Source organism: Petromyzon marinus, chromosome 74, assembly GCF_048934315.1.
Source record: "Petromyzon marinus isolate PM22_M1 ecotype Great Lakes invasive population chromosome 74, UKy_Petmar_22M1.pri1.0, whole genome shotgun sequence".
Classification (NCBI taxonomy): Eukaryota; Metazoa; Chordata; class Hyperoartia; order Petromyzontiformes; family Petromyzontidae; genus Petromyzon; species Petromyzon marinus.
Genome location: NC_133740.1, coordinates 3819316 through 3842278, shown reverse-complemented (window position 1 = coordinate 3842278; position 22963 = coordinate 3819316). Strand labels below are relative to the sequence as shown.

Sequence of the window (22963 nt, the reverse complement as noted above, 5' to 3'; positions counted from 1 at the left end):
CTCCACTCCTTCCATCACCGCCCTCCCTCTCTCCCCCTCCTCTCCACCACCCTCCCACCCCCTGTCTCTCTCTCCCTCCCCCTCTCCCTTTCTCCTCCACCACCTCCCACTCTGACACCCTCCCTGTCCCTCTCCCTCCTCTCCACCACCCTCCCACTCCCTGTGTCTCTCTCCCTCCTCTCCACCACCCTCCCACTCTGACACCCTCTCTGTGTCTCTCTCCTTCCTCTCCCTTTCTCCTCCACCACCTCCCACTCTGACACCCTCTCTGTCTCTCTCTCCCTCCCCCTCTCCCCCCCTCTCTCCCTCCCCCTCTCCCTCTCCCCCCCTCTCTCCCTCCCCCTCTCCCCCCCCCTCTCCCTCCCCCTCTACCTCCCCCCCCTCTCTCTCCCTCCCCCTGTACCTCCCCCTCTCCCCCACCTCATCCCCTTCCTCTCTCGGTGTGACCGGCGGCGTCACACACAGAGAGGCGGAAGACTCCTGAGGCGTGGCGCTGGCAGCAGCCCTTGGGGTGAGCGCAGGCAGGTGAGCGTGTGGACAGGTGAGCGTGTGGACAGGTGAGCGTGTGGACAGGTGAGCGTGTGGACAGGTGAGCGTGTGGACAGGTGAGCGTGTGGACAGGTGAGCGTGTGGACAGGTGAGCGTGTGGACAGGTGAGCGTGTGGACAGGTGAGCGTGTGGGCAGGCGAGCGTGTGTACGTGTGGGTAGGTGAGCGTGTGTACGTGTGGGCAGGTGAACGTGCGGGCAGGTGAGCGTACGGGCAGGCGAGCGTGCGGATGGCTGCCCAGGTGTGTCGCTAACTTGCACTGATTGGTCGCGGTTTGTAATCCGGCACTTTGTCGACAGTGATGGTTGTTGGATTGCACACAGATTTTCTGAAACTCCCTTCCCGTCGGGGTCGAGAAGCCAGTACATTCCGTGTAGTGTATAGTGTAGTGTGTGTAGTGTATAGTGTAGTGTATATTGTAGTGTGTGTATTGTGTATCATGTATATATTGTAGTAACAATGTAGTGTGTGTAGTGCCTATAGTGTAGTGAGTGTAGTGTATAGTGTAGTGTGTGTAATGTACAGTGTAGTGTATAGTAGTGTAGTATGTATATATGTTGAACTTATTTCGCACCGTATGTAGCCAACCATGGATAATCAGGAGGTGCGGGGAAGGGCTACAAACTAAACACAAAAAACATTTATAAAAAAAAACGTGTTTTCAACTTAGTATAAACATATTCAACTTAGTATCAAATATTCATTGCATCAATTCGCGTGCAATTTGTAAGGGCGCGGTGACACGGACGTATTTCATTTTAATAAGGTTATAATCCCTTGTTCATCGTGACGTCCTTTTTACTTTGATGTCTCAGTAGCGTTACTGAGACCACGTGACGTGATGAGGGTTCTGCCTTTGTAGTGAGGGTTGGGAGTTGACGCCGAGGAGGGGGGGAGGAGGCGCCTCTGCCCCCCCCCATGTGGAGTGACGTCACCTGCTCATGATTATTAATGAGTGGGGGGAGTGTCCATTTGGAGGACGTCACCTGCTCATGCATATTAATGAGGGGGGCTGTTCGAATTGGAGTGACGTCTGTGTAGTGAATTGTAGTCTATAGGAGTGTGTGGGGAGCGGTGGTGTAGCGGTTAGCGCTACGCTGCGCTACGGACCCGGCGACCCGAGTTCGATTCCCGCTCACGGCCAACACCGTTGACGATTATCTGAACCGGTCCCGGGCCTCACTTAGGTCGACTCAGCCTCAAATTAGTACCTGGTGCGGTGTGTGAACATCGCCACTGGGGAGACAAAGGCGGTCGGGCTTGGTGCTGGCCACCCACCCCCTCGTGTACCGTTCCGGCCTTCATAGGTGCTCGCTCACAGCACTTGCCCCAACAGTCTGTTAAGGTTACACGGGGGATCTTTGCATAGTAGTGCATAGCGTAGTATGTATGTCACACTTGTTATCTTGCACCGTATGTAGCCAAACGCTCTAATCGGAGGTGCAGGGGAAGGAGGACAAACTAAACGCAACAACGAGCAGTTCTATCAGAGTGAGTTTGTCAGTCGAGATGATTTAAAAGTGCACAGCTCCCGTTGGCTTCCTGACATCGGAAGGAAGAGCGTTCCAGACGGCCGCAGAAGAGTGCCTGAAAGCGCGCGATGCGGTGACCACAAGTCTTTGTTCAATGGTCAGCCAAAAAGTGCCGCTAGCTGCGAGTTGGTGCGATGATTCATGCTGCTTGACGAGATCGTTATTGTCAAGCACTTTCTGTGTGATGAGTGTCACCTTGTTATCACCTATTCGCTCGGCAAACAGAAGCCAGTGCCACTCGGCGAGCAGCGGACGGACACGATGGGACCTTGCGGGACACGGTGGGACCTTGCGGGACACGGTGGGACCTTGCGGGACCCGTCACGCCGCACGTGGCCAGAGAATGTTGTACATGCTGCGGCCTGCTCATGTTTTTTGCCAGACGTCCCGTAGAGTAGCGAGCAGCGATGAAACCATCGAACCTTGACCTACGATACGACGCCACACGCCACCACCACCGTGTTGGCTATGTCACGACGCAGTCATGGCCGAATGTGTTGTAGAGCCCTAATAACCGTTTAAATCATTATCACGGAACACATTCCAATGTTTTAAAGCAGCACACGGTTGGCAAGGGCTACAGGCCCTCACAGCAACAAGAGCCCAAGTTCGACTCCACGCTTGGGTGCCTTTCTGCGTGTAGTTTGTATGCTCTCCCTCCCGTTTTGAAGAGAGTGAGTGTGGGTGTGTGTGTGGGAGCCCCAAAGTGCTTTCAGACTTGGATGGTCCTGCTCAGACGCCATCTTCTCTGTCATGCTACAGCAGAGGTGTCGGGAATTTCAACAGGACCTACACCTCTGCTTTATTGACCTGCCCAAGGCCTGTGATACCATCACTAGGTCTGGGCTCTGGGTTGTTCTTCCTGCTTTTGGAGTCCCTGGCCATCTGCTCACAACTTCTTAAGGACCTTCATGATGGTGGGCAGGCCCGGGTAAAGTTGCATGGCCGGGTGTGCTAGAGCCATTCCCAGTTCACATTGGGGTGCGACAGGGATGCTCTCTGGCTCCCACGTTACTTAATATCTTATTTGACCACCAAGTTCGAGAAGCTTTCCACGGATGTACCGTTGGAGGATCCATGTGGTACAGATACCATGGGAGGCTGATTGATGCCCGGGTGCGGTCAAGGGCTGGCTCTCTGTTGGTCAACCATGTTATGTATGCTGATGATCTGGCAATTACTGCCGACTCTTGAGGAGTTGGAGATGCTGCTGCTTAACCTGGAGCATGCTGCTAAGAGCTGGGGCCTTACCATCAACCCCACAAAAACAAAGCACCTGCCTGGGTATTTTGTCACCAAATGTCCCCTCTCCTCAACTCCCCATGAGTGATGGGGCTATTGTGGGGAGAGCGGAGAAGTTTCCCATATCCGAGCACCGTGCTTATGACCAGTCTCACTCCGAATCAGTCGAGCGGTATTATCTTTTCATCGGCTGCGTAACGCTGCCGTGTGGAAGCTACCTGGTCTCTTCCTCTATACAAAGCTCATGGTCTTCTCGGCCACGGTTATTCCCTCCCTTTTCTATGCTTGCAAGACGTTGAATCATCTATAGAGTCTAGAATGAACATCTGCGCCGGTTAGAAACATTCAGGCTGGCCTGCCTACGATCTTTCCTGGGCTTGACCAGGCTGCATTGTTTGAGTTCACAGACCGTTGAAATATCTGGACGCAGTCCCATCATCAGTGAGCTCCTCCGGCAGGCGAGGCTGCGCTGGCTGGGTCACGTAGCCCGCATGCCCAGCCACCGCATGCCCCAAAGCACGGGCTCAGAGAAGAAGAGATGGAGTCGATGTGGTTCAGAAGGATGTGGAGTGGTAATCACCAGGGCGGCCTGCTGGATTCGAACCAAGAGCATCTGTAACGAGCGGCGACTGCTTGGCTATGCCACCGGTCAATCCTGACACGTTGTACTATACACGCTCTGTGACTCATGCTGATGCACGAATTACAAAGATCCCCCGTATAGCCTTAACAGACTGTGCTGTTAGTGAGTAGCAGTGCCTATGAAGGCCGGCACGGCACACGAGGGTGCGGGTGGCCAGCAGCGCACCCGGCCGCCTTTGTCTCCCCAGTGGCGATGTTTACTACACATAGCACCAGGTACTCTTTTGGGGCTGAGTCGACCTAGGGGGAGGCCCAGGACCGGTTCGGATATTCATCACTGATGTTTGCCGTGAGCGGGAATCAGACTCGGGTTGCCACTGCTCTGCTGACGCACGCACACACATATGCACACATACATACATACACATTACCCGCCATTCGCTACTAAGTGACGGTGACGTCACCACGGCACCTGTGCCAGGCTAGGTGCACGTTGAGGCCACGTGTAGTGTCGAAGGTTCGCTGACAGGAGGTCACGGGACAGACCCAGCAGGTGCCATGGGTTGACTGACTGAGATGACCGGTGAATGCACCACCAGCTGTACCCCCCTACTGTGCCAACTTACTGCGTTTTAGCCGCCCGGCGCTCCGCTCGTTGTTGTGAGCATCGCTCCTCTGCCCTCCGTTGTTGCTGGAGGGCGACTGCCTTTAATTGCCCAGTAGCAGCGTCCTTCACGAGCCTCTTCCACAGAGGCCGATCTTGACACCGCTGATACCCGTCATCGACAAGAACACTCAGCCCCACATTCTCTTGTACCACATCAGCTCCATCTCTTCTCTAGCCCGTGCCGTGCCCGTTTGGCCCCTCACTCTCCGGCCAAGCAGAAGCTGCTTCGGCATGCGGTGACACACACACACACATGCGTCACGTGCGCATGCAACCATACGAGCATCACAGACGCGCACAGGAGTGGGGGTTGGGAGGAGAAGGCCGGGTTGGGTCAGAGGTCAGAGACAGAATCTGTATGTCGACTGCGGGAGGCGGAATCTGATGAGCTATGAAGCTCTTTGTCACAGATCTCCAGTATGGGGTACTGGGTCAGTACGTTACGTCAACAAACAATGCAACAACACGACAGGAGTGCAAATTATAGGAACGACAGTGTATAGCAGTGTATAGTAGTATATAGTGTATTGTATAGTAGTGTATAGTGTAGTGTATAGTGTAGTGTATAGTAGTATATAGTGTAGTGTATAGTAGTGTATAGTAGTATATAGTGTAATGTATAGTAGTGTATAGTGTAGTGTATAGTGTAGTGTATAGTAGTATATAGTGTAGTGTATAGTAGTATATAGTGTATTGTATAGTAGTGTATAGTAGTATATAGTGTAGTGTATAGTAGTGTGTAGTGTAGTGTATAGTAGTGTGTAGTGTAGTGTATAGTAGTGTATAGTGTAGTGTATAGTAGTGTATATTGTGTTGTATAGTAGTATATAGTGTAGTGTATAGTAGTATATATTGTGTTGTATAGTAGTATATAGTGTAGTGTATAGTAGTGTATAGTGTAGTGTATAGCAGTGTATAGTAGTATATAGTGTAGTGTATAGTAGTGTATAGTAGTATATAGTGTATTGTATAGTAGTGTATAGTAGTGTATAGTGTAGTGTATAGTAGTATATAGTGTAGTGTATAGCAGTGTATAGTAGTATATATTGTGTTGTATAGTAGTGTATAGTAGTATATAGTGTATTGTATAGTAGTGTATAGTGTAGTGTATAGTATTGTATAGTAGTGTATAGTGTATTGTATAGTAGTGTATAGCAGTGTATAGTAGTGTATAGTATATTGTATAGTATAGTAGTGTATAGTGTAGTGTATAGCGTAGTGTATAGTAGTGTATAGTGTATTGTATAGTAGTGTATAGTGTAGTGTACAGCAGTGTAGAGTAGTATATAGTGTATTGTATAGTAGTGTGTAGTGTAGTGTATAGTGTAGTGTATAGTAGTGTATATTGTGTTGTATAGTAGTATATAGTGTAGTGTATAGTAGTATATATTGTGTTGTATATAGTGTAGTGTATAGTAGTGTATAGTGTAGTGTATAGCAGTGTATAGTAGTATATAGTGTAGTGTATAGTAGTGTATAGTGTAGTGTATAGCAGTGTATAGTGGAGTGTTTAGTAGTGTATAGTAGTATATAGTAGTGTATAGTGTAGTGTATAGTAGTGTATAGTGTAGTGTATAGCAGTGTATAGTAGTATATAGTGTAGTGTATAGTAGTATGTAGTGTATTGTATAGTAGTGTAGTGTATAGTGTGTATAGTAGTATATAGTGGAGTGTATAGTAGTATATAGTGTATTGTATAGTAGTGTAGTGTATAGTGTGTATAGTAGTATATAGTGGAGTGTATAGTAGTATATAGTGTATTGTATAGTAGTGTATAGTGTAGTGTATAGTGTAGTGTATAGTGTAGTGTATAGTAGTGTATAGTGTAGTGTATAGCAGTGTATAGTAGGATATAGTGTAGTGTATAGTAGTGTATAGTAGTGTATAGTGTAGTGTATAGTAGTGTATAGTAGTGTATAGTGTAGTGTATAGTAGTGTATAGTGTAGTGTATAGCAGAGTATAGTAGTATATAGTGTAGTGTATAGTAGCATATAGTGTATTGTATAGTAGTGTATAGTGTAGTGTATAGTGTAGTGTATAGTAGTATATAGTGTACTGTATAGTAGTATATAGTGTATTGTATAGTAGTGTATAGTGTAGTGTACAGTATTGTATAGTAGTGTATAGTGTATTGTATAGCAGTGTATAGTAGTATATAGTGTATTGTATAGTAGTGTATAGTGTAGTGTATAGCAGTGTATAGTGTAGTGTATAGTAGTGTATAGTGTAGTGTATAACAGTGTATAGTAGTATATAGTGTAGTGTATAGTAGTGTATAGTGTAGTGTATAGTAGTGTATAGTGTAGTGTATAGCAGTGTATAGTAGTATATAGTGTAGTGTATAGTAGTATATAGTGTATTGTATAGTAGTGTATAGTGTAGTGTATAGTATTGTATAGTGTATTGTATAGTAGTGTATAGCAGTGTATAGCAGTGTATAGTAGTGTATAGTAGTGTATAGTGTATTGTATAGTATAGTAGTGTATAGTGTAGTGTATAGCGTAGTGTATAGTAGTATATAGTGTATTGTATAGTAGTGTATGGTGTAGTGTATAGTGTAGTGTAAAGTAGTATATAGTGTATTGTTTAGTAGTGTATAGTAGTATATAGTGTATTGTATTGAAGTGTATAGTAGTGTAGTGTATAGTGTAGTGTATAGTAGTGTATAGTGTATTGTATAGTAGTGTATAGTGTAGTGTATAGTATTGTATAGTAGTGTGTAGTGTAGTGTATAGTGCTGTGTATAGTAGTATATAGTGTAGTGTATTGTAGTGTATAGTGTAGTGTATAGCAGTGTATAGTGTAGTGTATAGTAGTGTATAGTGTAGTGTATTGTATAGTATTGTATAGTGTAGTGTATAGTAGTGTATAGTAGTATATAGTGCATTGTATAGTAGTATATAGTGCAGTGTATAGTGTAGTGTATAGTAGTGTAGAGTGCATTGTATAGCAGTGTATAGTGTATTGTATAGCAGTGTATAGCAGTGTATAGTAGTGTATAGGGAGTGTATAGTGTATTGTATAGTTTAGTAGTGTATAGTGTAGTGTATAGTGTAGTGTATAGTAGTATATAGTGTATTGTATAGTAGTGTATAGTGTAGTGTATAGTGTATAGTAGTATATAGTGTATTGTATAGTAGTGTATAGTAGTATATAGTGTATTGTATAGAAGTGTATAGTAGTGTATAGTGTAGTGTATAGTAGTGTATAGTGTATTGTATAGTAGTGTATAGTGTAGTGTATGGTAGTGTATAGTAGTGTATAGTGTAGTGTATAGTAGTATATAGTGTATTGTATAGTAGTATATAGTGTATTGTATAGGAGTGTATAGTGTATTGTATAGAAGTGTATAGTGTAGTGTATAGTAGTGTATAGTAGTATATAGTGTATTGTATAGTAGTGTATAGATTTAAAGCTTTCGTCACTGCTAGGATCCATACTCTTTGGTTCTATTGGGTAAAGTCACGTAGGTGAAAATAAAATAACACCTGATGAAGGCCTCTTGTGTTGTGGCCGAAACGTCGTGATTTTTTGTTATTTTATTTTCACTTACGTGACTTTACCCAATAGAACCAAAGAGTATAGTAGTGTATAGTTTATTGCAGTGTATAGTGTAGTGTATAGTAGTATATAGTGTATTGTATAGTAGTATATAGTGTATTGTATAGTAGTGTATAGTGTAGGGTATAGTGTAGTGTATTGTGTAGTGTATAGAGTAGTGTATAGTAGTGTATAGTAGTATATAGTGTATTGCATAGTAGTGTGTAGTGTATTGTGTAGTGTATAGTGTAGTGTATTGTGTAGTGTATAGTAGTGTATCGTAGTGTATAGTGTATTGTAGTGTATAGTGTAGTGTATCGTCGTGTATAGCGTAGTGTATTGTATTGTGTAGTGTACAGTGTAGTGTATAGTGTAGTGTATAGTAGTGTATAGTGTATTATATAGAAGTGTATAGTGTATTGTAGAGTATAGTGTAGTGTATTGTAGTGTATAGTAGTATACAGTGTAGTGTATAGTAGTATATAGTGTAGTGTATGTAGTATATAGTGTATTCTATAGTAGTGTATAGTGTATTGTTTAGTGTAGTGTATAGTAGTGTATAGTGTATTTTATAGTAGTGTATTGTATAGTAGTGTAAAGTGTAGTGTATAGTAGTATATAGTGTATTGTATAGTAGTGTATAGTAGTGTATAGTGTAGTGTATAGTAGTGTATAGTAGTATATAGTGTATTGTATAGTATTATATAGTGTAGTGTATAGTAGTATATAGTGTAGTATATAGTGGTGTATAGTGTAGTGTATAGTGGTGTATAGTGTAGTGTATAGTAGTATATAGTGTATTGTATAGTAGTATATAGTGTAGTGTATAGTAGTGTATAGTCTAGTGTCTAGTAGTGTATAGTGTAGTGTATAATGTATTGTAAAGTGTATAGTGTATGTATAGTAGTGTATAGTGTGTTGTGTATAGTAGTATATAGTGTATTGTGTAGTAGTGTATCGTGTAGTGTATAGTAGTGTATAGTGTCGTGTATAATAGTGTATAGTGCAGTGTTTAATTTATTGTAAAGTGTATAGTATAGTGTATAATGTGTTGTAGTGTATTGTGTAGTATGTAACTATGTATATATGTTGAACTTCTTTCGCACCGTAACGTAACCAACCGTGCTCATCGGAGGGGTGGGAGAAGGACAAGGAACTGAACACAAAGCGTTTCCATAGAAATACGTTTTCAATTTAGAATAGTTGTTTAGTATATAATGTAGTGTATTGAAGTGTATAGTGTAGTGTGTAGTGTATAGTGTAGTGTGTGTAGTGTATAGTGTAGTGAGTGTAGTGTATAGTCTAGTGAGTGTAGTGTGTAGTATAGTGTATAGTGTAGTGCGTGTAGTGTATAGTGTAGTGTGTATAGTGTAGTGCGTGTAGTGTATAGTGTAGTGTGTATAGTGTAGTGCGTGTAGAGTATAGTGTAGTGCGTGTAGTGTATAGTGTAGTGCGTGTAGTGTATAGTGTAGTGTGTATAGTGTAGTGGGTGTAGTGTTTAGTGTAGTGTATAGTGTAGTGCGTATAGTGTAGTGCGTGTAGTGTATAGTGTAGTACGTGTAGTGTATAGTGTAGTGCATGTAGTGTATAGTGTAGTGTATAGTGTAGTGCGTGTAGTGTAGTTTATAGTGTAGTGTATAGTGTAGTGTAGTGCGTATAGTGTATAGTGTAGTGTGTAGTGTGTGTAGTGTGTGTCGTGTGTGTAGTGTATAGTGTAGTGTGTGTAGTGTATAGTGTAGTGTATAGTGTAGTGAGTGTAGTGTATAGTGTAGTGAGTGTAGTGTGTAGTATAGTGTATAGTGTAGTGCGTGTAGTGTATAGTGTAGTGTGTATAGTGTAGTGTATAGTGTAGTGTGTATAGTGTAGTGTATAGTGTAGTGTGTATAGTGTAGTGCGTGTAGTGTATAGTGTAGTGCGTGTAGTATATAGTGTATTGTGTATAGTGTAGTGCGTGTAGTGTTTAGTGTAGTGTATAGTGTAGTGCGTGTAGTGTATAGTGTAGTGTGTATAGTGTAGTGCGTATAGTGTATAGTGTAGTACGTGTAGTGTATAGTGTAGTGCGTTTCGTGTATAGTGTAGTGCATGTAGTGTATAGTGTAGTGTATAGTGTAGTGCGTGTAGTGTAGTTTATAGTGTAGTGTATAGTGTAGTGTATAGTGTAGTGCGTGTAGTGTATAGTGTAGTGCGTGTAGTGTATAGTGTAGTGAGTGTAGTGTGTAGTATAGTGTATAGTGTAGTGTGGCGTATAGTGGAGTGTACTAGTACAGCACTAACCCGATGTGTGTGTGTTGGAGAGTAAACTCACTACAACATTCACAATTATAGTGTAGTGTATAGTGTGGTGTATAGTGGAGTGTACTAGTACAGCACTAACCCGATGTGTGTGTGTGTGTTGGAGAGTAAACCCACTACAACATTCACAATTCGAGTAACCGTGAAGTTTTGCCGGTGGTTACAACAACAACAACCACAACAACAACAACCAGCAGACTCATCAGGCGACAGCCACACACAGTTGTGGAGAAATCCTCTTGCTGCTTAGGTGTTAAATCGAGCAAGCGGTGAACGTGATGTCGTCAATTGTGCGCCAATCAGGTGCGAAGAGCAGAGGGAGGAGGGTCCAAATGGAGTCATTTGAACGGTCAATGGACACGTGGTATTTGTTCACCCACTCACTCTTACTGGACATACGGAACGTGGTGTGCATTATGTTCATCGAACAGATTGCCGAGGGTATGCAACACCATATTATCGGCTGCTCACAGTTTGTGCCGAGCAAAGGCCGCATCGGACAGAGAGATTGAGTCCTTGTCCGTACACATCCGGCAGTTCACCGGCTGATGAGACCCGGCACGTCGAGAGACGGCTTTTGCTTGCGTTCGAATGAATGTCGCTGAAGCTTTGCGCTCCCCAATGGAGGCGGCGTGGCTGATGGGACGCGCAAAATATTCTTTGAATTGTTGGCGTGGCGAGACGGAGACGTGAAGGAGACTTTGCTTGCCTTGTCGAGACTTACGCAGAGTCACAGAACCTGTTCACCTCCTGTCTCACTCTCTCACACAAAGGCAAAGACCCCCCGCTTAGCCTCGGCAGACTGTTGGGGCAAGTGCTGTTCGCGGGCAGCACCTACGAAAGCACACGAGGGGGTGGGTGGTCAGCATCACGCCCGACAGCCTTTGTCTCCCCAGTGGCGATGTGTTTACACACCGCGCCAGGTACTCATTTGAGGCTGAGTCTACCTAGGAGAAGCCCAGGACCTGTTCAGATAATCGTCACCGGCGTTGGTCGTGAGTGGGAATCGAACTTGGGCGGCCAGGTTCGTAGCGCAGCGCGCTGACCGCTACACTACCGCTCCCACACACACATAGACACACACACAGACACACACACACACACATACTCCCTCTCCCACACACACACATACTCTCTCACACACACACACTCTCTCTTTCTCACACACACACACTCTCTCTCACACACACATAGACAAAGATAAACAAAGATTCCCCGTGTAGCCTTAACAGACTGTTGGGGCAAGTGCTGTTAGCGAGCACCTATGAAGGCCAGAACGGTACACGAGGGGGTGGGTGGCCAGCACCACGCCCGACCGCCTTTGTCTCCCTAGTGACGATGTTTACACACCGCACCAGGTACTCATTTGAGGCTGAGTCGACCTAGACATAGACACACACATAGACACACACACCTACTCTCTCTCCCACACACACACACCTACTCTCTCCCACACACACATCTATTCTCTCTCTCACTCACACCTACTCACACACACATACACTCTCTCTCACACACACTCTCTCACTCACACACACACTCTCTCTCTCACTCACACACACTCTCTCTCACTCACACACACTCTCCCACTCTCACACACACATACTCTCTCCCACACACACATCTATTCTCTCTCTCACACACACACCTACTCACACACACATACTCTCTCTCTCACACGCACTCTCTCTCTCACACACACTCACTCACACACACACATACTCTCTCCCACACACACACATACTCTCCCTCTCACACACACTCTCACACACACACATACTCTCTCTCTCACACACTCTCTCACTCACACACACACATACTCTTACACACACACACCTACTCACACACACACACTCTCTCTCACACACTTACTCTCTCTCTCTCACACACACACACATACCTACTCTCTCACACAACAAGAACAACAACCGCCATTCATTCGCCACTAAGTGGCGGTGACGTCACCACGACGCTTGTGCCAGGCTAGGTGGACCTTGAGGCCACGTGAAGTGTCGAACGCCCGCTGGCAGGAGGTCACGGGGCAGACCCAGGTGCCACGGGTCGACTGACTGAGATGACTGAGATGACTGGCTGATGCACCACCTGTGCCCCCTACGGTGCCAACTTGCTGTGCTTTAGCCACCCGGCGCTACGCTCGTTGTTGTGAGCGTCGCTCCTCTGCCCTCCGTTGTTGTTGGAGGACGACTGCCTCCAACTGCCCAATAGTAGCGACCTTCACGAGCCTCCTCCACAGAGGCCGATCTTGACACCGCTGGTACCAGTCATCGGCAAGTCCACTCAGCTCCACATCCTCCTGTACCACATCACTCCATCTCTTCTCTAGCCCGTGTCGTGCCCGTTTAGCCCCCTCTATGTGGCCAAACAGAAGCTGCTTGGGCACGTGGTGGCTGGGGATGTGGGCGACGTGACCCAGCCAACGCAGCCTTGCCTGCCGGAGGAGCTCACTGATAGGAATGTGTCCAGATCTTTCAAGGATTTGTGAGCTCCTCGCACAATACAGAATGGTTTAACCCAGGATGGGTCGTAGACATGCCAGCCTAAATGTTTATAACCGGCGCAGATGTTCCATTAGAGGGATCCACTTTTCAAAAGGATATAGAAGGGAGGGCATGACTGTGGCCAAGAAGACCCGAAGCTTCGTGCGTAGCAACAGACCGGATAGCTTCCACACAGCATTGTGCAGCCGATAACAAGATAATGCCACCCGGACTGATTCGGTGTGAGACTTCTGCTGTCAAACCGGAGCTGGTCATAAGCACACTTGCCCAGGTATGGGAAACTCTCCACTCTCTCCACAATCGGGGGTGGAGATTTTGGTTGCACAAAATACCCAGGCAGGTGCTTCGTTTTGGTGGGGCTGATGGGAAGGCCCCACCTCTTAGTGGCACACTCCAAGTTCAGCAGCAGCGCCTGCAACACCTCTTGAGTGAGCAGCAATCACCAGATCATCGGCATACATAACGTGGTTGACCAATAGGGAGCCATCCCTCGACCGCACCCGGGCATCGATCAGCCTCACATTGCATTTGATTGAAATTCCTCCGATACACCCATGAACGCTTCTCGAACGACGTGGTCAAAGATGATGTTTAATAATGTTGGAGCTAGAGGACATCCCTGTCGCACCCCAAGGTGAACAGGAATTGGCTCCGACTCCTGGCCACGTATCTTTACCCGGGCCTACGCTCACACACATACCTACTCACTCACACCAACACACTTACTGTATTTGCTCTCGAAATCTCTAACACACACACACCTACTCTCTAACACACACACACACATACATATTCTGTCTCACACACATACACTCCCACCCACCATTTAACTCTCTCACACACACACACACATACCTACACGTACCTACTCTCTCTCACAAGCACACACACACCCATACATATTCTGTCTCACACACACCTACACCCACCCAACGCCTCACTCTCTCTAACACACACACACTCATACATACGCTGTCACTCACACCCACACCCTCCCACCCACCATTTAACTCTCTCACACACACATACCTACACATACCAACTCTCTCTCACAAGCACACACACACACCTACTCTCTAACACACACACTCATACATACGCTGTCACCCACACCCTCCCACCCACCATCCCACTCTCTCTCACACCAGACAAAAACACAAGAAAGATCGCCCTGGGTCGCCTTTAACAGACTGTTGGAGCAAGTGATGATAGCGAGTAGCAGCACCTATGAAGGCCACCACTGTGGGACACGAGGGGGTGGGTGGCCAGCGCCACGCCCGGCCGCATTTGTATCCTCCACTGGCGATGTTTTACACGTCACGGCAAGGAGAGGCCCAGGACCGGTTCAGAGAATAGTGACTGGTGTTGGCCGTGAGCGGGAATCGGCTCGGGTCGTCGGGTTAAAGCGCAGCGAAGCGCTAACCGCTACACTACCAATCCCTACACACAACAACAACAACAACAATCGCCATTCGCTACTAAGTGGCGGTGATGTCACCACGACGCTTGTGCCAGGCTATGTGCACGTTGAGGCCACGTGAAGTGTCGAATGCCCACTGGCGGGAGGTCACGGTGCAGACCCAGGTGCCCCGGGTTGACTGACTGTGATGACTGGCTGATGCACCACCTGTGCCCCCTACTGTGCAAACTTGCTGTGCTTTAGCCACCCAGCGCTCCGCTCGTTGTTGTGAGCGTCACTCCTCCGCCCTCCATTGTTGTTGGAGGGCGACTGCCTCCAACTGCCCAGTAGCGTCCTTCACGAGCCTTCTCCACAGAGGTTAATCTTGAAACCGCTGGTACCAGTCATCGGTAAGTCCACTCAGCTCCACATCCTCCTGTACTACATCACTCCATCTCTTCTATAGCCTGTGCTATGCCCATTTAGCTCCCTCTATCTGGCCGGCCGAACAAAAGCTGTTTAAGCATGCGGTGGCTGGGCATGCGGACTACATGACCCAGCCAACGCAGCCTTGCCTGCCGGAGGAGCTCACCGATGGGACTTTGTCCAGATGTTTCAAGGATTTATGAGCTCCTCACACAATACAGCCTGGTTAAACCCAGGATGGATCGTAGGCAGGCCAGCCGAAATGTTTCTAACCAGGGCTGATGTTCCATTGGAGGAGTCCACGTTTCGCAAGCGTAGAGAAGGGAGGGAATGACTGTGGGCGAGAAGACCTGAAGCTTCGAGTGGAGCGAAAGACCAGGTAGCTTCCACACAGCGTTACGCAACCAATGAAAAGATAATGCTGCTCGACTGATTCGGATTAAGACCTCTGCTGTAAACCGGAGCCGGTCATGAGCACACTGCCCAGGTATGGGAAACTCTCCACTCTCACAACTGCCCTATCACCAGTTGTGGGGGTGGAGTGTCCGATGGTTCAAAATACCCAGGGAGGTGCTTAGTTTTGGTGGGGCTGATGGGAAGGCCCCACCTCTTAGTGGCCAGCCCCAGATTCAGCAGCAGCGCCTCCAACTTCTCATGTGAGTGAGCAGCAATTACCAGATCATTGGCATACATAACATGGTTGAGCAATAGGGAGCCATCCCTTGTCTGCACGCGGGCATCGATCAGTCTCCCATTGTATCTGTACCAGATGGAAATGCCTCTGGTACAGCTATTGAAGGCTTCACGAACTACGTGATCGAAATGGATGTTAAATAATGTGGGAGCCAGAGGACATTCCTGTCGCACCCCAAGGTGAACAGGGGATGGCTCCGACTCCCGACCACGTAGTTTTACCCGGGGCTCGCTCAACATAATGAAGGTCCTTAATGATCGTGAGTAGAGGGTCAGGGACTCCGAAAGCACGAAGAACAACCCAGATCCCATGCCTACTGATGGCATCATAGGCCTTGACCAGGTCAATAAAGCAGAGATGTAGGTCTTGTTGGAATTCACTACACCTCTGCTGTAGCAGACGGACAGAAAATATGACATCTGTGCAGGACCGCCCTTTCCTGAAACCGCATTGGGGCTCTGCAAGCCTCTCCTCAGCATGCCTGGCAAGGCGATGTTGAATAATCCTTGCCAGGACCTTTCCTGGCACACTGAGGAGTGAGATGCCCCTGTAGTTGTTACAGTCTGTGTGGTCCCCCTTCTTAAAGAGGAGGACCACCAGGGCATCTTTCCAATCCTGCGGAACCCGTCCAATGGTCCAGACTATTGTTATAATGTGATGTAGGGCTGTTTGTGCACAAACGCCACCCTTGTCTCAGACTCTGGATCGCATTCAGTATTTCCTCAACAGATGGCACCTCGGCAAGCCACTTGGAGGGCGTGACTTCTTCCAATACTTGAGGCACTGCAGCCTCAGCAGGGTCATCCCCACTTTGTCCCATGATGTATTCTAGGCTGAGGGAATTCACCTCCCCCAGGACCTCACAGAAATGCTCAGCAAATCTGGAAACCTGTTCCTGGGGGTCGGAGATTGAATCACCGTTCTTTCGCCTGATTATAGTAATAGGTGTGATGGTGCAGGTTACTTTTTTGATGGCGTTAAAGAGCGATTTGTAATCACGGGCCATTGAGGCAGAATCCATCTCCTCAGCAACCCGTGACCACCACCCATCCTTGCTGCGCCTCACGGCTCTCCAAACCTCCGAGCGAAGGCTGCGGTAAGCCTCCTCATCTCTGATGTGGGATGCTGTAGACGATGAGAGTGGGCCTGTCGTTTTTTCTCAGCCAGCCTGAACGCCTCTTCTGTCAGCCAGGGTCTCTGGGGGGTCTGGACTGTGTACCCAAAGCAGTTGCCCATTTCCCCTCGATATCAGGAGGAGTGGGGGATGATGCCAACCCTAACCGCAAGCTATTATTAAATTATCGCTTGCAACTTTCATCAGCTAGCTGAGACCAGGCCGCAATGAGTTTGAATGGGGTCCTGGGTGTACACCCACCGCCGGAGTGGAAGAATGGCAGGCGCATCTTACAGATGACAAGTCGATGGCCAGTTTGCAGATCAGCTCCACGGTAGGTCCTGGTGTCAAGGACATGGGCCCGCATCCGCTGTTCCATCACTATGTAGTCCAGCAGATGTTCTTGCTTGGACCCGGCATGCATCCATGATATTGTGTGGATGCGCCAATGCCAGAACAGTGTGTTGGTAATTACAAGCCCATGTGCTGCACAAAATATATTGCAGTCTTCAGCTGATCTGGCCCATGCCTTCCAATCACTCCAGACCAGGTGCCAGCATCATGACCAAGTCAGCCATCGAAGTCATCCAACAAGATAACTCTATCCCGAGAAGCCACTTTAGCTAGCACCTCCTGAATACCACAGAGATCCAGGCGATACTGGTCCAGCTCCCGACAGAGGAGTGGCAGCCTCTCCTCCGCAGTGAGCATTCTAACATTCCACGTGGCCACCCGTAGTGGCTTTTTGTTGTTTCTGGAGGAGCCCTGAGGATAAGGATTCAGTCTCCTGGCTCTGCCAAATGGGGTTTGGCCAGGAGACGTCATAGATACCTGTCCCCCCGGGGCCTCCGGCACAAGCTTAATTACATTTTAAAATTGTAATTTCGTGGTAATTAATTGAAAGGTGGAGGGGTTACCAGCCCCTCGCAGCCGTCCAGAGCCCCCATTGGCCGCTGTGGTGGTCACAAACGCCATGAGGGGATTGGCCAATCTAAATTGGCCCTCCTGCCACGGCACTGCCCACCACAGCGTTGCCGCCCGGCACCACGAGGAGGTAGGGGGTTGTTTTTGCCGGACACACTCACACCCACACTCTCTCACACACACACACACGTACAAACACGTACACACACACTCACACCCACACTCTCTCTCACACACACACTCACACCCACACTCTCTCTCACACACACACGTACACACACGTACACACACACTCACACCCACACCCTCTCACACACACACGAACACACACGTACACACACGTACACACACTCACACCCACACTCTCTCTCTCATACACACACAAACACACACATACACACACACCCACACTCTCTCACACACACACACGAACACACACGTACACACACACTCACACCAACACTCTCTCACACACATACGAACACACACGTACACACACACGAACACGTGTTCACAAGCCTATGACCCACAATGTGTCTGATCTCGTCAGACCTCTGAAGCTTAGCAGGTGGTTAGCCTGGACAGCGCTTGGACGGGTTAGGGTCCTCATGATCAACGTCGGTATCATCACCATCGCTCCGCTCACTCGCCCACCAGGTGCCTCCTTATAACTCTGCTACCGCTACTACAATGGTTAATGTTCCCATGAACTCAATGCATTTGTTGTGTCGTAGAACCACACGGAGACAGAACTTCTTGTAAGGGCTTTCGCCATTTATTAACACGTTTAAACACTCAGGCTCACACCAGGGGTAGGTGTTCTCTATACTCGGTCCTTCACATGGTTCCCCGAGCTCTACTCGTCCTAACCTCGGCTATCCCTTGGGCTCTCTCACTCGGGCCGGGGCGGGGGTTCATCCAACGCCGCCCGGCCGAGGAGAGAAGAACCCCACTCACTCTCGGACGATTCTCACAGACTCCTTGGAGCCCTTCTCTCGGCTATCCCTTGGGCTCTCCCACTGGTCCACCCCGGACGGGGGTTCAGCCAACGCCGTCCGGTCACGAGCGGTAGAGACCTCCTGCGACCGATCCACACTCTGGGCTCCCACAACGACGCCGCCTTCGTCACGGGGTCCCCCTTAAGTACCCCTTGGGTGGCTCCTCCCCTTCACTCGGACCCGCCCCTGTTCCCGAAGGTATCCCCTTACAGTACCCATGACATGACGTCATCACACTACTCCTCGACACATTGATTAGTCCGGCCGTGCTGAGGACTCGGACCTATCAGAATGTGTCATCTCACCCTAATCCCAATATCACCGCCATTCGCCACTAAGTGACAGTGACGTCCCCACGACGCCCGTACCAGGCTAGGTGCACTTTGAGGCTATCACGTGAAGTGTTGAAGGCTCGCTGACAGGAGGTCCCGGGACAGACCCTGCAGGTGCCGTGGGTCGACCGATTGAGATGACCGGGAGATGCACCACCAGCTGTACCCCCTACTGCCAGGCTAGGTGCAGGAGGTCTCGGGACAGACCCTGCAGGTGCCATGGGTTGATTGAGATGACTGGTAGATGCACACCAGATGTGCCCCCTATTGTGCCAACTGGCCGCTTTATAGCCGCCCAGAGTTCCGCTGTTGTTGTGAGCGTCGCAACTGCCCAGTAGCATCCTTCACGATGCTCCTCCACAGTGGCCGATATTTACACCACTGGTACCAGTCGTTGGCAATTCCTCTCAGCTCCATTTCATCCCATACCGCATCACTCCGTCGCTTCTCTAGGCCACGCCAGTTTAGTGCTATCCGTCCAAACAGAAGCTGCTTGGCCATGCGGTGGTTGGGCATATGGGCTTCCTTACCCAGCCAACGCAGCCTTTCCTGCCAGAGGAGCTCACCACCCTTCAGGTCACAACAGTAACACACTCGCCCATCCAATCACTCACCCTCCCAACAACACACTCATTCACACAACAACACACTCACTCACACAACAATACACTCACTCACACAACAACACACTCACACAACAACACACTCACTCACACAACAATACACTCACTCACACAACAACACACTCACACAACAACACACTCACCCATCCAATCACTCACCCTCCCAATGAATAACCCAACCACTCACTCACATCACTGCTGGTTACAATAACAACACACTCACTCAATCACCCACTTACTCACACACTCTCCCCTATCGCTCACACACTCACTCACTCATCCGCACACCGGCTCATGCACCACCCTGCAGGGCACAACAACCACCATTCGTGGCGGTGACATCCCCACAGCGCTTGTACCAGGCTATGTGCACTTTAGAACCACGTGAAGTGTCGAATGTTCGCTGGCAGGAGGTCACGGGACAGACCCAGGTGCCATGGGTTAACTAATTGAGACGACTGGCCACTGGACCAGCTGTGCTCCCTACTGTGCCAACTTGCTGTGGTTTAGCCGCCTGGCGATCGGCTCGTTGTTGTGAGCGTCGCTCCTCACAACACACTCACCCACTCACTGAACCACCACACTGCAGATCACAACAGCAACACACTCACCCATCCAATGACTCACCCTCCCAATGACTCACCCAGTCACTCACCCACTCACAACGCTGCAGGTCAAAATAACAACACACTCACTCAATCACCCATTCACTCACACAACAACACACTCACTCACATAACAACACACAAAAAACACACTCATTCACACAACAACACACTCACTCACACAACAACACACTCACACAACAACACACTCACACAACAACACACTCACACAACAACACACAAACAACACACTCACTCACACAACAACACACTCACTCACACAACAACACACTCACTCAATCACTCACTCACACAACAACACACTCACTCACCCACTCACTCACACAACAACACACTCACTCAAACAACAACACTCACAAATAACACACTCGCACAACAACACACTCACACAACAACACACTCACACAACAACACACTCACACAACAACACACTCACTCAATCACCCACTCACTCACACAACAACACACTCACACACCAACACACTCACTTAATCACCCACTCACTCACACAACAACACACTCACTCACACAACAACACACTCACACAACAACACACTCACTCACACAACAACACACTCACTCACACAACAACACACTCACAAACAACACACTCACAAACAACACACTCACTTACACAACAACACACTCACACAACGACACACTCACAAACAACACACTCACTCACACAACAACACACTCGCACAACAACGCACTCACTCACACAACAACACACTAACACAACAACACACTCACATAACAACTCACTCACACAACAACACACTCACACAACAACACACTCACACAACACACTCACAAACAACACACTCACTCACAACAACACACTCACACAACAACACACTCACTCAATCACCCACTCACTCACACAACAACACACTCACTCACACAACAACACACTCACTCACACAACAACACACTCAATCACCCACTCACTCACACAACAACACACTCACACAACAATACACTCACTCACACAACAACACACTCAATCACCCACTCACTCACACAACAACACACTCACACCAACACACTCACACAACAACACACTTACTCAATCACCCATTCACTCACACAACAACACACTCACTCACACAACAACACACTCACACAACAACACACTCAATCACCCACTCACTCACACAACAACACACTCACACAACAACATACTCACTCAATCACCTGTTCACTCACACAACAATACACTCACTCACACAACAACACACTCACACAACAACACACTCACACAAAAACACACTCAATCACCCACTCACTCACGCAACAACACACTCACACAACAACACACTCACACAACAACACACTCACACAACAACACACTCACACAACAACACACTCACTCACACAACAACACACTCACACAAAAACACACTCACTCAATCACCCACTCATTCATACAACAACACACTCACACAACAACACACTCACACAACAACACACTCACTCACACAACAACACACTCACACAAAAACACACTCACTCAATAACCCACTCATTCATACAACAACACACTCACACAACAACACACTCACACAACAACACACTCACACAACAACACACTCACACAAAAACACACTCAATCACCCACTCACTCACACAACAACACACTCACACAAAAACACACTCAATCACCCACTCACTCACTCTCCGCTATCACGCACTCACCCACTCACGCATCCGTATACTCAACCACCAAACTGCAGGTCACAACAAAAAGACACTCACCCACCCATTCACTCACCCACTCACTCACAACACTGCAGGTCACAACAACAATACACTCACCCACTCATCCACACACTCAAACACTCAGTCAAACACTCACTCATCCATGCACTGACTCACTCACAACACTGCAGGTCACAACAACATACTCACCCACTCATCCACACACTCAAACACTCACTCAAACACTCACTCATCCATGCACTCACTCACAACATTGCAGGTCACAACCACACACTCACCCACACACTCATACACTCACTCATCCATGCACTCACTCACTCACAACATTGAAGGTCACAACCACACACTCGCACACTCACTCACACTCACTCATACACCCACATGCCCACCCACCCACTCACCACACTGTAGGTCACAACAACCACACACTCGCACACTAACACCCACTCTCCCCTATCGCTCGCTCACCCACTCACGCATCGGCACACTCACTCAACCACAACACTGCAGGTCACAACAACAACAAACTCACCCACACACTGAACCCCCGACGCACCGGCCAACCACTATATCCGCTCGGCCTTCACGACGGTAACCACGAGGCAGTGGTGACTGAACAAACCACAGTCCTTGAACTTTAGACCCCCGTCGCCGGCTGCGATTGTGAGTCACGGCCGAAGGGGCCCTTTGTCGAGTCGCTTCGAGGCCTCTTTTTATTTCATAATGCAGTTTTTTTTTTTGGGGGGGGGGGGTTAGATCACGTAAATATGTGTCGTTAGACCCGCCACCACCCGACATAGCCAATTAATGAGGGTTGTGTCACGAAAACAGAACGTGCCGTTTCGTTGCTAGTACAGCACACCAGTTGTGTGTGGGTGAGCAAATCCACAACATTTACAATCCGAGCACTATTTTTTTCGATTTAAAGCTTCCGTGACTGCAGGGATTCTTCTTCTTGGTTCTTGTGTTGTGGCCGAAACGTCGTGAGAATGTTATTATTTTATCCTTTTATTATTTTATTTCCATTCAATCTGAGTACTGTTACACTGACTAGCCTATTTTTCTTGGCTTGTTGGTGAAAGCTATCCAGAGTTTATCGAAGCTGCTTATTGTTTATTGTTTGTATAACTCCGTGGCTTCGCAAAGGGTGCGATATTTTTTCGTCTCTGCAATGAGAAACCA

At 47.8% G+C, this 22963-nt stretch overlaps 1 pseudogene; it reads left to right on the top strand.

Moving 5' to 3' along the window:
* Window positions 1–371: 371 nt before the first annotated feature.
* Window positions 372–22963, top strand: part of LOC116958202 (discoidin domain-containing receptor 2-like) — an 83955-nt pseudogene continuing 61363 nt past the window's right edge.